Here is a 9,722-nt window from a genome sequence, read left to right as displayed (position 1 = left end):
GGTAGCTCGCCCAGCTGCAGTACTGCTGAGTCAACTAGGAGGAAGCCTCTGACAAAGCCGTGGGTGGAGCCACGGGGATCAGAGTTGTAACTAGACTTTTTGGTGCCCTGTGTCAGAAAGAGCATTGGCGCCCCCCTCATTTTTCAAAGGGACATAACGCACCCGAAAAAGGGGCATGGCCTCATGGGGAAGGGCCAGGGAAGAGATAGGAGAGGCCAGGAGATGCTGGGGATGAAATAAGAGGAAGCTACAAGCAAGAATGATAATAAACAGAAATTTGACAGGCACAAACAGCGGCCCCCCGACCTGTGGTGCTCTGTGCGATGGCACCTGCCGCACTACCCTAGCTACGGCCCTGACGGGATACACATCAAGTGAATGCAGTAGAGTGGCACAATATGTTACGTACACCGTCTGGACATCACAGGAATCAACTGCTTTTGGGGCGAGTGACTCCCACCCAGCCCTGCCAGGAAAATCACACAGCAGCCCTGCCTATATATTTTGCTCCTACACTGCACTTACCGCCTTGGAGCTGGTAATTAAGGAGTGAAATGTGCAACGACATCACTGTATTAATTAAATGCATTGTTGTTTTCTATTAAACATTTTTTTCATTTTCCTTAAATGATTTTCAATTTTTCAGTTTTTAACCAAATTTTTTTTTATTTTTTAAAGTTAGTAGCTCTTTAAGTTTCATTCTTCTGGAGTAGTTCACACCCCAATTAAGGTTGGTGACCACTGCACTAAGCAATGCTATACACTGTAACAATGCTCTGCCCCCTAGCTCTCTTATGAGGAAATCCTTGTCACATCATTAATACAACTGGTTGGATAAGTAGGGCTAGTGCAGAGCATAATGTAAATAGTTCATGTTGCCAGGAGAGACTTCTCACCGCCCTCCCGTGCATTCCCACAGCCACTGCTCACGTACAATGAAGGCTGGAGGAATAGGCTACTCGTAACCAGAGTGGAACTAGAATGCTCGGGCAGATGATAGTGTACATATACATAACATGACCGCATAGGAGCAGCGGCAGCAGCGGATAGCACTCCCCGCCCCCATGAACTCTCGCCGCGCACGCGTACTATCTCGCCGACAGCCTCTGCCATCCTTCCCTGCCGTGGTGGCCACCTCTCCTGGCACCTGGCCCACCTCATACGCGCCAGGCTGATGTGTGCTCCGAGTTCCGCCCCGGGGTTGTACGCTGGGGAGACTGCGATGACAGAACGCTGTGAATCCGAGCTTCGCGGAGTGTGACACCGGATCCAGCGGTCACTCGGCGAGCAGTGACCGGGAGCCCATAAGAGTAAGAGCCGCGGGTGACGGATGGGTTGTTCCGGGGGTATCGGACGGTGCCAAGGGCACGGTGCTACTGCGCTGACTCACTGCTGAGGGGGGCTGAGTATACGAAGCAGGTCTCCTAGATGAGTTCCCTAACCGGAGCCGCTCAGGTGACCCCCGCACCCCTGCAATGGGCACATACCCTTAGAGCAGCAGCACAGGGTCTCCGTGTGTGTATACTGACTGCAGTGTGCTAATGTGCTGTAGTATGATGAGCCGCCAGGTCAGTGATCTGCATAGTAGCCGCCTGTGTCAGACACTCAGGATTTCTCTCTGACCCTTATAGATACATACTGTACGACAGTGTACACTTTCCAAGTTTGGCAGTCAGGGCAGCGGGCGGTTTACACTGTGCTGGTTGGATTCCACATTACCGTCAGGCTTCTTTCTAGATCAACAGTTCTTCCAGAGCTCTGGAACAGCTCCCATATTTCTACACCACGTTGTATTTGGCAGTTGTTTATATGTTGTATTTGTTTGTTCTCTGTATTAACCAATCTGATGTTTTAAAGGTCTGTACCCTGAAATATCTGTATAGATGACATATATGGTTAACTCAATTTGTAATTCGTCGGGCCTTGAAACCTCAGAATCATGTAAAGCTGTAGTGATTTCCTTTAGTTACTGTACATGCAGGCTTCCAGCTACTGAGATATCACCTGGAAAAACTTTTTCTTTTTCATATTATTATAATAATTATTATATGCAAGTATTTAATACATGTAACTTATAGCTTACATGTCACCTCTTTATTTAAATGCACGTGTGTACATACATTTTTATTTTACAGACATATACATTTTTTAAAGTAATTTACATACATATATTTTCAGCAAGCTATCCCACAATATAGCTTTGGACCATTTATACTTATTGATGTTTACAAGTGTGAGACAGTAATTACATTTGTTTAGTTCCCCAAATAATACCTACACCATACAATGGTTTAGCTCCACTAATAATACACCATGATACATCTGATTGGGGCTAACAGAACTTGTCTTTCCATGCTTACCATGGTCCTGAAATAATTTGGATTATGAACCTATATGGCTGTCTATGTGAATATTATTTTTTTTTTCTATTAGAAAATAAATCAGAACTACAGTAGCTGTTGTGACAGTCATTTTGTTGTTTTCATGAATGCGTTTTTAGCTCTTTAGTGTTTCAAGTATATTTCCTTTGCCGATAATCTCTATAATGCCAGTATATAAAATACATGTAGGAGACAGATGCCACAAAGGCATGCTAGTTGTATAAAAGCAACAATGAGCCTTATTTTAGTTTTCATGAGACAAGCACAGCTAATTACAAAATTTATATTATTAAAATACCATTGTTTATTTATATCATTGTTTCCTTTAATATCATCAAAGTGTAATGGAATATACAGGTGTTTTATAATTAAATGTTAATACAGGTTGAGTCTCCCATATCCAAAATGCTTGGGACCAGAAGTATTTTGGAATATTTACATACCATAATGAGATTTCTAGGGGATGGGACCCAAGTCTACACACAGAATTAAAATTTCATATACATCTTATACACATAGCCTGAAGTTAATGTTATACAATATTTTTAATAATTTTGTGCTTTAAACCAAGTCTGTGTACACTGATCCATCAGTAAACAAAGGTGTCACTATCTCTGTCGTATTAAAAAAAATTCTGTATTTTGAAATATTTGGATATGGGAGACCCTACCTGTAATAAGTACTGTATCCTAGTCAAGTCACTTTCAACGATGGCCTACCGTGTTAAAAGTATATATTATTAGAACTAATCAGATAGTACATTTGTGCACAATTAAGTAAAATACTCAAAATGCAAATGTTGAACCCAGAGTTTAGAAACCTTTCAGCAGTGTAAATGGGGTGGTGCTTGTTAGTGACCAGGATACAGGAAGAATAGAAAACAGTTGTCAATAGATTTTGAATTCTAGAAATTGATGCACATGATAGTAAATTCAAGAAAGGGTCCTTAATTGGGTGTCAGGTTATGGTGTGACACATAGATATCTCTACTGTGCTTTGTTTGTGCAAGTGTCTGTTTCCATAAGAAATTACATCAGTTAGTGTTTTGTTGTTGGACGTGGAAACTGCTGATTTATGCACCGCTCGACATTCTCTCATAAGTGTTAAGCTGGATACACACTAGACGATGTATTGGATGATTTGTTGTTTTGAGGCGAATCGGAACGACAAATCTTTCACATCATCCAGTGTGTACGCATTATTTCGCACTCCTGTGTGCCATTCATCTTATTTTCAGATACAACGGCCAGTATGAAGATATGGCAAACAACACCATGATTCTGAATGCGGCGGGAGAACAAAATAATCGGGCGGTTGTACACCAGATTGCGCAGTGTGTATGGACCATACGATATATTGTGCCGTCGCATCTGCCGTAGCTGGGTACACACATCGTCTAGTGTGTACCCAGCATTAGTTTAGGTTGAGATCTGATAACATGGAAGGTTGTGGCATATGATTTAGATTGCTTTTAAGATAATCAAACTATTCAGTGACCACTTGCACCCTGTGGTTGGTGGCAGTGGCATCAACAGACATTTAGGGCGGTATTCCCGTCTAAAGTGACTGGAGATCGCGGGGCGCTATTGAATTGATGCTGTTTTGCATCAATCGGGTTTTGCCATGTAAAAACAGCTACATCCGACCAAAGTGCTGGACGCGTTCGCGAAAAACTGCTGTTTGGGCACCGAAATGGGTCACTTTGCGCATTTCAGCTTGCACCCCCTGAACCGGCAGCTGACCGTGCCCGACTGGAGCAACAAATGAATAGCTCCATCAGTCGCGAAAGAAGGCTGAAACAATTGAATTCCATCCTTAATTTCCCTCAGGACAGCGATGCTTCAACAAAGGATGAAATTGATTTTTTTAAATTATATAAAGTATTAAACGAATGGACTAAACTAATGGCAAATTCACCTGCCACCACACCACAGAAGTTTAGAAAACAAGTGGTTACGCCTCGATGGTTACCTTGCTTGTTGAACACAGTGTTTCTCCATTTACCACATCTTAGTAGACCACTGCTCGTAAACGTTCCATGACTTTAATTGCAATAATGAATTTGTGGATGTAGGAAATTACGTATACATTGTAACACATTCATAATATACTTCTCCCAAATTATCAATGGACTGTACCCAAAGGCACTAAATGTTTCGCTCCAGACTGATAATTGTAGCTAACTATTCAGAATTGCTTATTTGTTTTGGCACACCTGGTAAACTATGCATTCGCACGTCGTTTGAGGATGAAAATGCTTTAGCTCACAGACGCCCCCTGGTAATTGTCTCAAACTTCAGTAACATCACCTTTGCCTCTAGTCCTCATCAGGTTGAGTATGAGATGCTGGCAGTCGGGATGCCGGCTGTCAGAACTCCGATCCTGATAGGGCTAGCATCCCAACACTTCCTATCCTAACCCTAACCTCCCCCTCCCCGCACCCTAAACCTAACCCTCCTTAGTGCTTAACCCTCCCACTCACCCCGCTGCTTACGTTCGGTATCCCGGTGGTCAGGATGCTGGCATCGGGATTGTGAGAGGTGTCGGTACCAGCGATGGCATCGCAGCCACCGGGATATTGACTGTATCCTGTCCTGATAATATACCAGTAAGATGTGTCATTTTCATGGTAGGTTTCATTAAAAGTTCCCCCAAAAATAACATCTCTGCCAAACCATTAAGGTCTATTATTCATGGAATATTAATTTCTTCCTAACTCGTGAGATGCATGTAAGCTCTGTGTGTACAGTATGAATGAAGTGTATGGAATAATTGCATTCATGTAAATGAAAAGCCACTTTCATATAAATATGATAGAGGCTATATTGTAGAGTACAAGCTAAAACTCCATTATCTTAGTACAAAAGTCATCGCTGTGCATAATTTGCCCTAGTCTTCCCCCACCAAAGACGTATTTTCTATACAATATTCATGCTTACTTTCTTTTAGAGCATACATTTTTAACGTCTTTAGGTCTGGCATTGATTAAGTTATATGTTAAATATGATTTATTATGTTTTTAGATAGTAATTTATTATATTTTTGCAAATTGTATGTCATAGTTATTTTGTTCACAACTGTTGACCCAAAAAAACGCAATTTGATATAAGAGTTTAGGAATCTTCTATGATAACATTTGCTAGGACTGCAAGCAGTCTTTTGTCTTCAGTTTTCCAGAATCTTCAGTACAATATTTTAGAAGCTACTTCTAATTTACCATTTTTTATACATATTTTCAGTCTTAAAGGTATCTTTGTTTTATACAACCTTTTGGCATAACTTAAAGGAGGGCTTTAACATGATGAATAGATATAGGACTTTGGGGTCTATTCAGCAATAGTGACGATGTTGCCCAGAATATTATCGGGCAACATTGTCACGATTTTTTATCAATTATAACTATTTATGGCTGTTATTCAGAATTATTTTGAGCAAGGACAGCGGTTGCGGTAACACGCTGTTCCTGCGATGTTACAGAAGGCATTGTTATCGGGTTTCCGAAAACAATACTTTCTGTTACTGCTACTGCTCATGCTCAGTCATGCACTTATGTACAGTCTCCATCCTTGCTTTGAGATTGGCATGTGTATAAAGGCTTTATATTAGCCTGTATACATGAATATGTGCTTTTATATATAATATTTTTATATAAATGTTAAATATAATAGCACATAAATATACATGTATACAGGCTAATATAAAGCCTGTGGGCCTGATTCAGAGCTGCTCGCAAAAAGCAAGCGCTCGCTCTGCATCAGGGTGGCCGCTTTTTTTTTTAAACCAGCCTCCTGGCCACTCGCATAGCTGTGGGTGACCACCCACAGCTTTTGCGAGCGGCCAGGTGATGGTCGCTATAGTCGCGACCATCGGGCTTGCGACGAGACCCTTGTGGTAGGGTCTCGTTCCTGCAAGCCCCAGTGAGCTTCCTGCTCTAATAGAGCAGGAAGCTCACTACTGACATCACTAGTGATGTCAGTAGGGCCGCCCGCAAACGGCAGGCGTTCCTTCAGGAATGCCTCCGTTTGGCCAGCCACCCCCCCTCCCCGCCTACAAAATTGGACGAGCTGTCGATCAACATGGACAGCCGCCCCGTTTGTAGCGAGCCCCGGAGTGAGTGAGTTTCTCACTCACTCGGGGCTTGTGCACGCACATTGCGCACGCCACGTGTGCGCAATGCCCCACCATCGACCCGCTTGCGAGTGGGTCTGAATCAGGCTCTGTGTACACGTCAATCAGTTTCGGCAGGTTTAACTGGCTCTAGAGTGACTTACCTGCCGGCGGTCACTGGAGACTGGGCGGTGTTAAAAGATGCTGCAGTGACTGTCCCTGCAGTTTTTTAGGGAATTTAATGTAGTTTCTTAATATGATGCCATTCTGAGATGGCGTTATATAAAGTAAGGATTTTTCTAGTAATTTAACGCTTTTTGCTTTGCTGAATAGCAAAAAGCGTTAAAGCACTGTCAATGGCTGATCCCTATAGTGCGGTACTCTGCGAGATGGGAATTAATGGAGAAGATAATTGCGTTATCTTCTCCATTAACCCATTGCTGAATAGAGGATTTACATTAAAAATGCGGAAATGATGATTTCCGCATTTTTTATGTAAAAAAATCATTGCTGAATAGACCCCTTTGTAAATAAATATCAATTACCTCATTTGCACTTGAAAAATGTTTTATCTTGTATGTTTCTTAGTTGTAAAAAAAAAAACACTTTTATTGTGCATCTGTAGTAATTAACTGAAAAAAAAATGTATCCTTAGTGTAATGTTAGAGTGCCACTTAAGTATGGCATTTATTCATCAAAGCACTGATACAGTGAGTGGAGACTCCAAACTAGTTTTATGAACCTTAGAAATCACTAGTTCTGACAGAGCGCTCGCTCTGAATCAGGGCCCTCCTCCATGAAAATGGAGCGGCCTCCTGGACGCTCCTATAGCTGTGGGTGACCACCCACAGCTATAGCGAGCGTCCATGATGATGGTCGCGATGGTCTTGACCATCGGGCTTGCGACGGAGACACTGCGGTAGGGTCTCGCTGCCGCAAGCCCTGGAGTGATTTTGGCTCTATCAGAGCCAAAATCATTCCCACTGACATCACTAGTGATGTCAGTGGGGCCGGCTTCAGACGGTAGGCGTTTCCATGGGAACGCCTCCGTCTGGCAGGCACGCCCCTGGCACGCCCACCAATGGGGGCGTGCTGTCAATCAACATCGACAGCACGTCCCCTTTGGTGCGAGACCCGGAGCGACAGCTTGGCTGTCGCAGTCCGGGTCTCGCGCATGCGCACGACGGAGCTCCCTCCGTCCTGCGCATGCGCATTGGGGAACATCGACCCGCTTGCGAGCGGGTCTGAATGACCCCCTTAGTGCTTTAGCATTTAAGTTCTACGCTTAAAATATAGTATCTTGATAGCTCATGTAACTGTTTATCTAAATTATTCCAATCTCTTGGTTCTCCGACTTTTTGTATCCAATGCATATTAAATGTTCCCTCATTATACAGCTTTCATCACATTCCACCAGATATATTTTCTTAACAATGCATTTAGATAGTCCTGATTTTCAGATGTATCCTCTTCCATCTTTGCCGCTTTTACGGCCGCACACTTGAGCCACGGTACACCAGGCTGGGGCCGTGTTTGCACCATGCAATCCTATGGTTCTCGGGTACCTTTTCGGTGCGCGTGACTCGCGCCATACGTGGCACAATTTGCCGCATCAGCTTCAAAGATACAAGAGGACACATCTGTAGATGTTCCTCTTAGATATCAGTTTAAGTCTAAGCTTTAGCTGGTTTTATAACTCTCACTGTATTGTACACTGATATGATTTTGTTGTATTTTTGTTTTTATTCTTCCTTTCTTCCCCTTTCATTTTAATTCATGTTATAGTAGAGTGCTTTATTGAAATTTATTTTCAGTGGAGCATATGCAGGTACACATGCCTTTTATATGTTGAGAAAAACTTTTATTCCTGTCGAATTGCCATAATACAGTCATGTATCAAAAACGTTTGTTGTAAAACTGTTATGTTGATTTGCTCAGTGTAAATAGCACTATGCTCGTTCAAAATTATTGATCAAGATCTTCTAAGTTTAAAAAATGTACTCAGTTGTCTTTATATTATTGTCTTAGCTTCATTATCTTTGAGATTGTCTACATTATGTCGATTTTGGCAATTGTTCTATCGAATGTGACACCAATTAAAAAGCCAGTTCATTATTCACTTACGTAATTTACGTTTAGTGTTTATGTGACATTCACAGATGTGAGATTCATAAACAGAATAGAAATATGTGCACTTACACTACAAGGTTGCAATGCTATTTCATCAGCCACTTGCAAGGAGAACTTGATCTTTTTGTATGCACAATTGCCAACAACACTCTCTTAACCCATGCAAGACAACATGTGTTTCCGCACATATGACATGAGCAAGTTTTCCTTACATTGTCTCTAGAATTCAGTTTCACCTGGATTCATTTTTCTTATATATTAGCCTATTGTAGTAAATTTTAGAAATTCATTTTTACAACTGTAATTTATTTTTGAAAGTAAATATTTTTGATTTTTTTTTTTGTAGTATTACAGGAGAAATAAAATGGAGTATTGTTCCAATCTTTGTTATGTCTTTGGTTAGTGTAACTCTGCAAATATGTAAAATATTATTGTATGGCATGTATAGGGATACCAAACCTTTATGTGTAGTTTATTACAGATTAGACTGAGTGTTACACTATATGTATATGGTATGTGTGTTTTACATTTTTTCATTTCCATTTTCTTAAAAGTTGTATTACAATCAGCTTTTGTTTACATACAGAGAGATTCTTCCTCCTCTGTGGAAACCTCAGTCGTGACATCATAGAGAATTCCAGGAGAGGTAGAAGGGGAATCACTTCCCATGCACATATTTCTATATTGAACATTACTGTGCAGTAGCAATCTAGTGGCTGGGAACCACTCATTGTAGTTCCTGGCCATTGCACAGGGACCAGCGGCTGTCAGTAATTTCTGTGCGGGCCATCCAAATATCATCATGACCTAACCATACTACCGAAGCCACAAATGCACTGCATGGCAGAGTGTACTGCTACACCGTGTTGCTCAAACGGGTTAATACTGTCAGTGCAATAATGGACACTTAATCCATCTTAAATATGTTAGATTAGGCCACAGAAAAATATTGTGTTTATCTAGATATTTTTGTGACTCTTTTGCCAGAAAAGTCTAACTATTATATACTTACTGCTGGGGACGGTGTTGCTACTGAGTTATATGTACACTATGGTTGCTCTATATAAGTCTTGACAAAGATCCTGTAGGGATTGAAACATTGAC

The 9,722-nt window shown here is 41.6% G+C and overlaps 1 protein-coding gene across 1 annotated transcript in view; it reads left to right on the top strand.

Moving 5' to 3' along the window:
* Positions 1-1,088: 1,088 nt before the first annotated feature.
* Positions 1,089-9,722, top strand: part of ZBTB18 (zinc finger and BTB domain containing 18) — a 15,231-nt gene continuing 6,597 nt past the window's right edge. The window contains exon 1 of the mRNA XM_088472492.1: positions 1,089-1,310. The gene's annotated coding sequence lies outside the window, so the exon portion shown is untranslated. The remainder of the gene's footprint in view (positions 1,311-9,722) is intronic.

This window comes from Taudactylus pleione, unplaced genomic scaffold, assembly GCF_031769625.1.
Source record: "Taudactylus pleione unplaced genomic scaffold, aTauple2 ptg000125l, whole genome shotgun sequence".
Lineage (NCBI taxonomy): Eukaryota > Metazoa > Chordata > Amphibia > Anura > Myobatrachidae > Taudactylus > Taudactylus pleione.
Note: the sequence above shows the minus strand (reverse complement) of the source record. Positions and strands in the feature narration are given on the sequence as shown.